This window comes from Calonectris borealis, chromosome 3 (genome assembly GCF_964195595.1).
Source record: "Calonectris borealis chromosome 3, bCalBor7.hap1.2, whole genome shotgun sequence".
Classification (NCBI taxonomy): Eukaryota; Metazoa; Chordata; class Aves; order Procellariiformes; family Procellariidae; genus Calonectris; species Calonectris borealis.
In genome coordinates, this window is record NC_134314.1 from 52473187 (window position 1) to 52486265 (window position 13079).

The 13079-nt window shown below is 37.5% G+C and overlaps 1 protein-coding gene across 2 annotated transcripts in view; it reads right to left on the minus strand.

The window, feature by feature from the left end:
• Window positions 1-13079, minus strand: part of WASF1 (WASP family member 1) — a 97598-nt gene that overhangs the window by 38207 nt on the left and 46312 nt on the right. The window contains exon 1 of one of the 2 annotated variants that reach the window (XM_075148072.1): window positions 4054-4223. The exons of the other annotated variant lie outside the window; for it this stretch is intronic. The gene's annotated coding sequence lies outside the window, so the exon portion shown is untranslated. Of the gene's footprint in view, window positions 1-4053; window positions 4224-13079 lie in introns of those variants that run through there. 2 annotated transcript variants of the gene reach the window in all.

Below are 13079 nucleotides of genomic sequence, written 5' to 3' on the forward strand. Positions count from 1 at the left end.
AAAGCAGTGCAAAAGAAAATAAATGCAAAATATATTACTAGAAAGTGATGTTGACATCACTGCTGTTTCAGAATGAGTGTAAGATGAATTGTTTACACCTTAATACTTCCTATACTAGATTGTCTATTCAAAAAAGTTGTTACACAACTTGTTATGTCCTATGGTCAACATAAGGAGCAATGACTATACAGCGAATATAAAGGAACTTGATAATTCCTTTTTTTATTAAACCACACAGTCATTAATAAAATATTTCTTATTTGTAGTCACAAATATAAAAAATACTGTTCCTGAAGTAATACCAATAACAGTCTCTCAAACATTCTCTTAGTATTCTGTTGCTGAACTGAAGATAAGATTATGCAGGGATGGATTAGTATGTCAATCAGCCACTGAAGTCTCTATCACAGTAACATTGTATAAGAAAGTATTTGATTTGCAAGATCATCATGAACAGATTTCTAACTCATAAAATTATAAAATGTATTTTAAAATCCATTTGTAATTGTTATTCTGTATTTAATACTGACTGACTTCTGTATTGTTTTAATTGTCTCTGACAATTATTATTTTCTTCCTATAGAACAATCTGTAACCATGTCAGTACATCTGTCATGTCAGATAAGCAGAAAACAGACAACGGAGTCACAAAAAATGGGTAGGACTTGAGTTCTACTACCTCTCTAAGGCATAATTACAGACAGTGCTAAAAAATTACTTTTCAGTTACTAGCATCCAGCCAATTTTCTCCCAGATGTGTATCATCAGGCTACAATCTCTCCCCCATGCATGCATACGCACCTGCACACACACAGAGGAACACTCACCTTCAAAGCACATGGAAAAAACATTTTAAAATTATGGCTTTGATTATAGATACAAACCACAGTTACATCTACTTCCTTGCCGAAATGTCTAAGTTCCACCTTTATTCAGCTAAACAAATTTTAAAAGTGGCAGTAATTTTTCACAATGGAAAAAACCAAGCTCAGATTTTCAGCTCTGTATTGGTTGTGACTATCATGAAACAGTACAGTAAAAATGAAGGCAATTTTGGAAAGTTACAGGTGAGAAGAAATCAAGTGATTAATTATTTGTATGCTGACTTTTAAGAGCTTTATCTATGATAATTTTTTTTTTTTCCAAAAAATCTTAAATAGTTACTGTCACTGAGATAACTCCAGTGATGGCAGCAACAGCAGAATTCCCAGTATAGGTAACACTGCAAAATATGACCCCCTAGTAACAGCACAGTAGCACTGCTAATGCAGCAAGTGCAACTTCATTAATAGAAACGGCAGCGGCATTTCAGGGGAGAAAGCTGAGATACCAATTAATAACTACAGGGGCTACCTCAAGTTTTAGAGGAGGCAACAGCGTGTTTTCAGTAAGTGAGACACTGCAATCTGGGTCAAGTCAATGAGCTACTTGTAACAAAATACAGCATCGCCGCATGCAGCAACCACTTTCTACGGAGTGAGTCCGGCCCTCAGGGCTTCCATACCACTTCCAATTTTGTCGGGGAAGATCTTTAGACCTTGACTCTAGCTACAATCCTTTGTATGGGTTTGGGCTTCCTCAGGGTCCTTACACACTTGTCTGACATTCCTCCCACCTGTGTTTTGTTTGCCCCTCTTGTCCCAGTACGCAGATGACAGGCTGTCACCATCGTTTATAGTCCTCTTCTCCCCTCAAGCCCTAATGAAAGGTATCACTCCGAACATATGTACAGAGCAAAAACCTAAGGTATCCTAAATACAAGGAGAGAATATTCAGCTCAATATTGGTTTCTTTTTCCCAATACAGGTGCAAAATACAATAGGGTTAAATAAACAGCATGCGGGTTTTGCAAATCTCATCCTTTTTGTTAAGCAGAATTCCTATTAATGAAGTGGAATTCAAACAATTCAGAGCACAGCAGCTTACAATCTGTGGCTTTTTTATATAGTTTCTTTCTACAAGGCTAAGCTCAGCTTGATTTCATGTAACTGAAGTTGTTTCCTTTGTTTTCACCTCTGATTTTCTGCAATATAAACAAGTACCTACTGATTTGTCAATGTGTTAAGCACTGATTCTTTTAACCATGTTGCTTCCTTCATTTTTCCCCCACTATCAACAGTTTTTATCTTACTAGGGTAAGTGACTTTTAAACGTATGTTACTTATATCAAATTTAACAAATCTGCAGCAAAAGCAAAAAAAAAAAAGCCACCATAAGTGCAATTATATGATGTGTCTTGCTAATTACTGTAAAAACATTTCTGGTTGTCTTAATAAACTATTTAAATCAAATTGCTCTTGCAAAAAAAAAAAAAAACAAACCACCAAACAGGTTAGGCACTACCTACCCTGAACAGTAGGACTTCTGGGGGCAGTAAGGCACTAAGCCAGTTGCATTTCCAGCTCATAGACAAAATTCTATGAACGAAGTTAGACGTGACACTGTTCAGCATGTCTACAGCAAGAAACATTTAGACATACAAACCTCCTTCACATTAAGTATTTTAAGCAAAAATGGAAATTGAAAAAGATAGTGAACTTTGTTGGTATAACAACTTATTTCCAAAAAATATATATAACATAAAAAACACAGAACACACGAAGAATAAAATTTCTGATTCAAAGAAATCCCTAAGTATATTAAAAAAAAAAAAAAAAAAACAAAAAATAAAAACCACCAACACTAAAGATTTCCAGATATTAGATTAGAATTAATTGGTATTTGGGTTTTTTTCCCCGCCTTACAATTCTACTTCTCAGTATCTTTAAACTAAAACTTTTGTTACATATATGATGATCCAATCCCTTCCTGACCTGCAATATTTACAAAACAGTAAACAATCAGAAACTGAATAGAATATAATTGCATTCTTCAAATCTAAATACAAATCTTAAAGACACAAAATATTAATCACCAATTCTTTTCTTTCCAATATTGAAACTACAGCATTAAACTATAGCGAAGATGTACAAAACCAATCTTGTGAACAGTTCACAGAAAAGATGAGAATCATTGTCCCCAAACAGGAAAAAGCTCTAATGATACCTTACTACAAAAAAAGAGATTAATGAAATTCATCATATGTGTCCATAAATTAATGGAGAAATATTTAAGTCATGTGGAACCATACTGCACTTTATTGTTAGGACGTTAATCAAGAAAAAATCATAGTGACTCCTTGCACTTGTATTTCTATTAAGCTTTCTGAAGAAGTTAATTTAAAAAATGTAAAACATATGCACAATGTATTTGCATTATATACATGCACACACACATATTGCTACCTCTAAATAGAAATCTTTTAAATTATTACACGTAAGATTTGAAAAAAGAGCTGCAAAATTTCTTATCAGCATTACTAAATATTATTCAGATTACCCTGTACTCGTTAGTTTTCTCCTCGTGAGCTCCTGTCAGGTCATTTGATTAAAAACAATTTTGGAAGTATCCTGGGTTCTAATTTAGGTACAGCCAAGAATGCTCAAATTAATTTTTGATTACAAGTTTTCCTCCATTCCCCAAAGGCTAAAAAGGTATTAATGCATAACATACTATGTGATTTGAAATTGCTCTTTGAGACTTATGTTTTATCTGATGACATTTTTTCTCTCAGCATTAATCTATCTTCCTGTTAACAGTTTCTACGTATGGTGTATAACACAAAAGGCCTATGATGGATTGCAACAAAAGCTCTTTATTGTAGTCTTGACAGAGACAGATAACTAATCCAGTGTTAATTTAAAATCAAAACCTTAGTCCCAGAACTAAGGCTACAGCTCCTGTGGTTTTAGCGTATCTACCATGACATACTACCTTTGAAAATTTTCTGCAATTTTTCTTGAAAATGTATATTCGAAATATTAAGAGTTACCTTGGTTACATAGTCCTTTACCAGTTCAGGATAACAGCTATTAAATGCACATGTCAATTTTATAACTTAATTTTATACAATTTACCAAGTGCATGTAAAATGAATGCCAATATACTTCTATCGCACGGATACAACCACCTGCTTTTGTGGCAGTAGATAATAAATATTTAAAGAAAAGGTACCTGAACTTCCCAGCTGCTAAGGAAAGTAACCCGGTGGCTATCGGGAAGATAAGGTGTTCCACCCTGGCCACAGCACTGAAGTGCTACCTTCCCTACCAACTTCCAAGCTGCCCACCCCGAGGGAGCCCCCGGGCCGTGGCATTATTAATCGCAGCCAACACCTCCCGCGCTGGGCTGCTTCGAAACAGGCTGGCCCTCGCACAAGGGAATTAGAATTCAACACACAGTGCCCTGCCTTAACAACAGAGCTGTCCTGACAAAGCAAACACAGAAGCGCTCACCCCCGGTGACCAAAGCCTGCCTTCTTTCCCCAGACACAAGTGGAGAACCCCCTGAAGGCAGAGTGATTAAGAAATAATTATTCCTTTGGTACCAAGCTACAACTGGTAAATATTAAATCATGACGTGCCAAAAATGAAAGAAATGAGTGGCTGTGCGTGGGTGAGGAAAGGAAGGAAGGGGAATACGACAGTCTGGGCCCTTCATCGTGTTGACCTTACTGCTGAATCCGAGAAGGAAATGGGATGCTAATGAAATAATAAATAATGTTGGGAATCTACCAATGTACAGAGGGCTGTTACTGAGAAACCTCATACAACGCAGGAGCTACCGTATATTAATCCCCCAGTTCCCATATATTAATCCACCAGTGATGCACACTATAATAACTAGTACTCACTTACTAAGCTAAGTAACAGGTGTCAACAATGACTATCAGAAGCTTTTCGTGCCTCAAAACATTACTAGAGATCTGAAGAAGTGATGTTAGTACTGCAAGAGCCAGAGATAAGCCATGTATTTAAAAAATGAAATTTTCACTGCACTTTATGCTATGATAGCAAATGTCTAAAGGCATTTTATGTTATGATACCAAACGCACGAATGACAGATTATTGGTTTTGATTTTCTTTTTCACAGTTTTAAAGGAAGAATTAAGATATATCAACTATCAAGTGGGATGTACAGATGTGTAATAATCACCTTATTGTTACTAGCTGAGCTTCTCTGTGGATTAATTTTCCCACTTGTGAACCATAAAATTCCTCAGAAGAGGATTTGTTGCAAAAAATGTGAATGTACATAAACAACATTTTGTCCTGCCTACTGCAATTTATGCTACTTTACATGTTTGAACACACATGCTGCTGGAAAAAGGTATTAACATGCACAGAGAAGCTGTTTACTTTAAAACAGAAATGTTATTAAATATTCAACAGTCCAGAAACACTGATGATTTATATTGTTGAAGGCTAGAAATTGATCATTTCATCCTTCACTCAGCATAATGTCAGAATTCCTCACTGAAGTGAATACAAGATTTGCTAAGTAAAGACTGAAGGACCCAGATGTGCCTGTTTCCTACCCAGTGCAATGCTGTTTGGGACAATAATTTTTCCAGTATTTTTCCCATTCAATTTTCACCATTTTAGGTAGGGGTTTCCAGTAATTTCTTGGGTAAACTCTTCTACAACCAACGACATCTCATAACCAGGAAAATGTGTCAATTCTCCCTCTTTCCCTCTCTGTTCTGTTCCCCTATGCTTTCAGATCACACAAATTAGTTCTTATTTCTTCTTGTTTGTAAGCTTCAGGTATTTATAGATGTTGTACCCTTTCTTTGCTAGCAATTCTACCAAGTTACACATTTTTGGTGTTATTTAGGAGGAAAAAATTTCAAGTGTCACTAATTCCAGTAACGTTTATTACTCTTACTCAAGTATCATCTAATTTATCAGCATTATTCCAGCACCCAGAAGTGAAAACGGCATTCTGGATGCGTGTGTTAGGTATATGAGCGTACCTAAACAAGTCTAAACATCAGGATGGTGTTTAGCTGGCAGCGTGTGCTTGCAGCCCAGAAAGCCAATCGTATCCTGGGCTGCAAAAAAGGAAGCGTGGCCAGCAGGTCGAGGGAGGCGATTCTCCCCCTCTACTCCGCTCTGGCGAGACCCCACCTGGAGTACTGCGTCCAGCTCTGGCGTCCTCAGCACAAGAAAGTCATGGACCTGTTGGAGGGCCATAAAAATGATCAGAGGGCTGGAGCACCTCTCCTATGAGGAAAGGCTGAGAGAATTGGGGTTGTTCAGCCTGGAGAAGAGAAGGCTCCGAGGAGACCTTATTGCGGCCTTTCAATATGTAAAGGGGGCTTATAAGAAAGATGGAGAGAGACTTTTTACCAGGGCCTGTAGCAACAGGACAAGGGACAATGGTTTTAAACTGAAAGAGAGTACCTTTAGATTGGACATAAGGAAGAAGTTTTTTACTATGACAGTGGTGAGACACTGGAGCAGGTTGCCCAGAGAAGTTGTGGATGCCCCATCCCTGGAAGTGTTCAAGGTCAGTTTGGACAGGGATTTGAGCCCACGGCTGGGGGGTTGGACTAGGTGATCTTTAAAGGTCCCTTTGAAGCCGAATCATTCTATGTTTCTATGAATTCTTTCAATTACACCATTATTTGTTGCTATCACCTACTCTAAATTTGCACCTGTATAAATTCAATTTTGCAAGTTAGGTTTTTTTTTTTCCTTGATTGAGTTTCTAGTTTGGATGTCCTTTGAAGGTTGAGGTCTGAGGTCCAGACTCTCAAACTCTTGCTCCTTTAAGTAGCTCTTCTGAAATTAAATGAGATTCTTTGCAGGACCACATTTAGATGTTACAATAGGAAGGTTTTTTTATTAACCTAATTTATATCATTTCCAAAGAATAAATAATCTTTTACAGAAAATGGAAGAAACTACTCATGCCAATATTTATTAACAAGAAATGTGATGCTGTTTGCCCTTCACTCTGATGAAAGATAAATAAGGCTGCATCCTTTGGCCTATAAAAGAATCGGTATTCATTTAGCAAATTTATGTAGCAAGTAGGGATTACCTGCATGAAAGTTTTTAAACTTGTTATATTTCAATAAATTATTTCTAATATTTCAGAATTTGTGCAAGCCATAATTTAAACACCTTAAAATATATCATAAGGAAAAACTTATTTTCCAGACAAAATTAGATTTCCTTGTAATTTCATAAGCAGCATTCAAGGACCTCATATTTACATATGTATTTTTCCCTAAATTTAAACACTAAAATTAATTCTAGCCAGCATTTACTTTCACCTTCCGTGTCTGAGTTTGAGAAATATTCTTGCCAGGAAAGGAATAAATATTGCAGAGAAAACTAATTTTTTTGTGAGCACTGGAACTAATTAAAGCTAGTCCTCTCAGGGCTTTTGTGTCACCATTGATTGTGAGCTTTAACTAAAGCTGTTCCCATAATTGGGATATCTGTAAGATGCCTTTCCTCTCTGGTTTCCTGTATCTATTTACATGTAAACTAACACTGTCACCTTTCCATTGCCCATAACATTTGCAAAGACATACATTTTCATAATATGTGCAGGAGTTTAACAATCTTTCAAATATCTCTTCCCCTATGAAATTTGGCTCAAATCAGACAGCAATTTAGAAATTATTGGGATGAAATAGGAATCATAGACAAACAGACAAAGAATGACTGCATTCACCTCCTTTTCTTGACCCCAGGTTTGGAAACTTGATTTTTAAAATAACTTGGTTTTGTGCTATGCTTCAAACAACAATTATTTAAAGTTTCTAGCTTAAATAACTGGAGGCACAAACATGAAATAAGAACATTTTGAAATTCACACATTCTTGTACTTTCTGATTTGGACTTGGAAATACAAAATCCATGGGAATGAAAACTACAGTCATTAAACTAGAGATGTCACCTCTGTTTCAAGCAGAGACAAACGATTCATATTTGGAAGCTTTGCGAGGGATCAGAAGACGGGGTCAGAAGACTGTTTCCAGTTGTGCATTCCTCTTACATCAGACTTCGTAACAAAGAGACAGTAAAGATACGCCTACAAGGCTTATGGCATCAACCTTATTAAATCACTATGACCAAAAAACCTGTATGTACATATTTATCAGGGAAAATAAGGTGTTCTCAGTCTGCAGGGAAAACATCCACGGCCCTCAGGACCATTACATGTACAATCATAATATCTTCTGTGATAAGGAAAACACTGAGTAAACACAGATCTCTGCTGACTCCTTTGAGGGAGTTGAGAAACTACAGACATGAAAAGGAAAAGAAAAGAAGGTGAATCTGTTCATTCTCTACAATACAGCAAAAAGATTAGCCCAGCCAGCCAAGAGGAAGGGCAGACTTAGTACGGGAGTTAATAAAGTTGGCTCCTTCTCTCTTACAACTATTTAGCAAAGGGTAGATAGTGATTGAATAGGGATGGAGAAATAAGATTATCTTTAGCTGTCTTTACAGGGAGCTCTGAAAACATAGCTTGGAATTGTCAGACTTTGAACTAGTACATGTAATTATCAAGTAATAAAAATAACTGTTTGCCTCAGAGGTAGACAACATAAGAACCAAGGAACTCAATAATTTCAGTAATTCCTTCCGCATTTAAGATACGTTAACTGTAGATATTCAGAGAATTTAGGACACAGTATTGGAATAAAAACTGTGTAAAATTCTAATTATCAAATATTGGTGCTGTCATCAAAATGTCGGTTTCAAGCACAGAAAAAGGGAGGAAATGGGCATGGCTGGGAAGACAGCAACATAGTCACTTTAGCAGTCTCTGAGGACAGCAGTAGGAAATCACCGTACCTAGCTAAATGTCTGCGTTTCCACAGAACGCACAGAAATTTGCATTATTTTTGTTTTTTCTACCAAGGATGTATGGAACCAACAGGAAATCTAAAAAGCCTCCATGTCTTCAGGTTAACTCTACCTACCCTCTTTGAAGTATAGGCACCAAAGGAAGGATGGTTCTTGCCTCCTGGACAACAGCCTGCTGATTGGAGAACTCACTCGAGAAATGGAAAGACCGATTAAAGGATGGAAGCCAGATTAAGAGGAATGAATTCATGCTTCCCTTATTGCAGTAATCAAAAGCAGTAAGCCACAGAACATTTTGTGTGAAAGCACTTGAAACTGAGCAAGCAAATAAGGAAGCCAAATCTTATCCAGAAATAGGGATATTAGCTGCAAGTGGCAGAACTCAGTTTTCAAATCTTAATCCCAGAAAATAATTATTCATTTAAAAAAAAAAAATGGTCATTAGATAAAACCATCTCCAGAATTATTGATTAGAAAATTAGATATGCATCCTTCCAGTTTAATGTCCTGGTTACCTGAAAGGCGTTTTTCCTCTGTTGCCTAGCCCTTTCTCCCCTAGAAGGTGGAAAACATAGTTTAATTACCTAGCTTGAGTGCTGCACCCGTATTTCTCAATGCTCTAATATGGCATAACCAACTGAATGCCCTATCAGTCAGGGACAGTAATGACCACTCTCACATGAAATGAAATCAGTCACAGATCTAATCCCTAGCTCACCTTTTCAAGCTTCTCCTGGGAATGATAGAGAATTTAGGAGGCTGTCCAGATATCTAGACAAATTAAACACCTCTAAGCATGTGTGGGTGACTCAAGTTAAATGTCTCAGCTAGGCAGGGAGGAGCCTCATGTATTTATACACATAGTGTTAAGCAGTCTTGGAAAAGAAATAGATTTGAGTATCTGAGATGTATATATTTTGAGTGGCTAAATTGCAATTTGCATAGGATATGTCATCTTTAAACCACAAACCTAATCCTATGCAATGCAGAAGACAACACTGTATAATCCTATTCATGAACTAAACTAATCAAGCTCCATCTTAAATCTAGTTAAATCCTTGCCCCAATATTAAATTTAAGCACAATTCACTCCTTAGATGACTGGAGACAATATGCCAATTCCATTCTAGATTTATGATTAATATTAGTTTTTGTCCCCATTCTAGAAGTGTTCTTCATTGCCCATTTTCCTTAGAAAATTCTGTCTCTCCAACTGTACTCCTGTCCTTTACTATCTTCCCAGTTTTACATAACTAAAATATATTATAATTAAATTTAAGATCATTAAAACCAGGCAACAACATGCCTTTCTGATGCAAGGACAAGTTGCGTAGTCAAGGAAGTTCAGAATAACTTTGATTACCACATGGACTTTGTTTCAAGTCAAGAGGTGTTCTTCAGATACTGATTCAGGTTATTTTATTAACTTAAAAATGAGAAGACTGTCCAGGAGACTGTAACTAGCATGTTGATGAAACACCAGTCAGGAATCCACATAATCCGGAGACATGCCTGAAAAGGAGTGGATGTGGAATTTAGCACGGGATTCAGCATAGGGGCAGACTGCTATGTGGCCCAGAATACCTAAGGAGCTCATCAGTGTATGGGAAGAGGATGTAGGGAAGCACTAGGAAAAATCCATTGTACAGACCACAGCTTGGAGAAGGTAAGCATAGAATGGTCCTGCTATTCTCCAGGGGTTTGCATAGGGGTTAGTAGAGACTTTTTATATTTACTAATATTCCAAAGTGATTTGCAGGGAGCCTTGAACTAATAAAGAGAAAACAGCTATTCTTTTTACACGATTAAAGGGATACTTTATGCACAAGAACATAACAGCTCTAACGGCACGCAACGATAATGGCCAGATCACTACAGACTGCAAGATGTGTTCTGCCAGACAGAGGATATAGAAGTAAGGGTCCTGAAAACCACGGGATGTGCTCCAATATCTCTATCGAAGAGACAGGATCATCACGTCTTGCACATTTTCTTGAACCAGCAAATACAGGCATCCAGACTTCACTGATCCAAGATCTCATTCTCTTTGGCATGAGAAAATAATTGCAGTAAATTCTTTTCTTGAGATGGGAAGGATTAATTCCATCCCTCTCTGGTTAGAAGAGTAGCTTCTTGTTATTTCAGTCTTTTCTTAAAAAAAAAAATTTAAAAAAAAAAGGTAACCGAGAAGAGATGGAGATAGTAAGACTAAAGGCTGCTAGGGAATCAGACAAGATGTAGGGGTTACTGAACAGAACGATGTTGAATATTTCCTTTCAAGGTGAAACTGCTTCAGGCCTGATCCCAAAGAGGTGCCAAGAGGAAGAAGTTAGAGGTAAGAGGAAGCATCTCCTAAGCAAAGGTACAAGGTGCAATGAACACCGAGTACAAAAATTGTCTGCTGCAGTGGAATTGCTGTCTCCTCCACTGAGGGTTACAAAGTCTTAATATGCCTTTGAAACTTAGGAGGTTGAAAAAAACATTCAGAAAAATTAATCTTAGAACCAGAGGAGAGACTGAAAAAAGGATGCCAAGGTAGCCACTGAATTCTTAAAAAGAAAGTTAAAACAGCACCCAACTAAATACTGTCCATACAAAAAAAAGAAAAAGACAGACAACTTTTAGTGGCACATCTCTAGATGAACAACCATGTCAGCAAAGTCACGTGATGTTTATTGTGGGGAGTAACTCCAGAGACAAAAAGCAGCAATTGGGAAGGAATCCCCTGACCTCCCAATTCAAGTATTGCTGAGAACTGATTGACTTTGAGTTATATATGAAGCCAAAGAATTTTAAAAAGGGTTAGTCTTTGCATACAGCAGTTCTCACCCATGCGAGAACAGAACAGTTGCCATTTGAGCTCACTCACTGGGTGAAATAACTCTTACGGTGCTATACTTTTATACCATAAGATTTCCTTCACACTGTGACAACTGCTTAGGCCAAAGCTTTCAAGAGGGTTGAAAACAAACGTCATTTGAGGAGCAGACTAGGGATTTGGGTAGCTACACAAGTTCTTCTAGTATCCTTGCCTTAGTACCACCAGGGAATGAAACATACTCTACATCTCTGATTTACAGACATATGAGACATCCAACCTGCAGCATTCTTCAGAGTATGCCACTGAGGCGTTGAAGTCCCGGCAGAAAAGCAACTCTCTCAACTCTGGGTAACTACTGAACTGGAAAAAGTATAAGCAACCAAGAAAGTGGCTCTAGGTTATGGCAAGTATATTATGGCACCAAGCACTGAGATGTACTACTAAGAACTTTAGAGCAAGTAACAGGGCTACCAAAAACATCACCTATATCCATTGAGCAAGAGTAACCCAAAGTCTTCCCTTCTTTGGCTTGTATATGAGAGTGGTAATCAAAATTTTTGGAAGTGAGGAAATTCCCTGCCATGCTTCTCTGGCTGTCTGCAAGCTAACAAGCCTTAGAGCAGTTTGTAAAGCAATGAGGAAAGCAAAACCATCATACTTAGCAGAAAACAGCTAAAGCATTAACAGAAACAGCTTGGTTGAGAACTTGTCCCTGAAATACACAGTGGTATCACAATCAAAAGCAGTCTTATTTGTCCTTGATGAAAAGTCTGGCTGAAGTGAGAAAACTTTGAACAGTTCGGTCTAGGATCTAAGCCCAAAACAATGGATTTTCTCAGAAGATTACATCAAGAGCTTCTCCTTCAACCCTTCTCTTGAATCTGGCTCAAAGCATCTGCAAATGCATTTGCCAAAGACGTGGTACAGACATGGAAATGTCTGTTCCAATAATGAAATATAGCAGTCACTCAATGTTCAAACTTTAAAGCTTACAGACTTAGCTGAAGATTACTTCACAGCAGGAAGAATCCAACTTCTTAAAGGAAAAGGGTGAACCCTGAAGAAAACCATACCATGAGTAGAAGGTCCAGAACCAAATAGATGGGGAGGGGAACCAACAAAGAAACAATGAAAATTACACCACAAAAGAGAACGCAATAAACAAAAGCTAAAAAATAAGCGGGAACCCCCAAAAGCTAGAGTTTACTGCCTACAAATTATTCTGGCACGGTAGATAAGCATTTTAAGTTCTGACCTGGCCAGACAGTTGAGAGGAGTGAAGAGGAGCAGATTAGTCTCTGCATGGTGTGTGCAAGGGCTGACACTACCCTCAAGAGAGCTACTGAAGATAAACACATCTTCAGTTTTGAGAACTTCGGCATATCCACAGCCTGTTTTTGAAAGGGAAAGGTAAATGCCTATGCAAATATTACTTCATGTATTGTATCAGAGGTGGGAGAATTCCACTGATCAATGCTAGGAGACTAAAAAAAACATAATGAGAAGTTTTCTTCCTCTTTAAAACACAACTCATACCTAAACTGTCT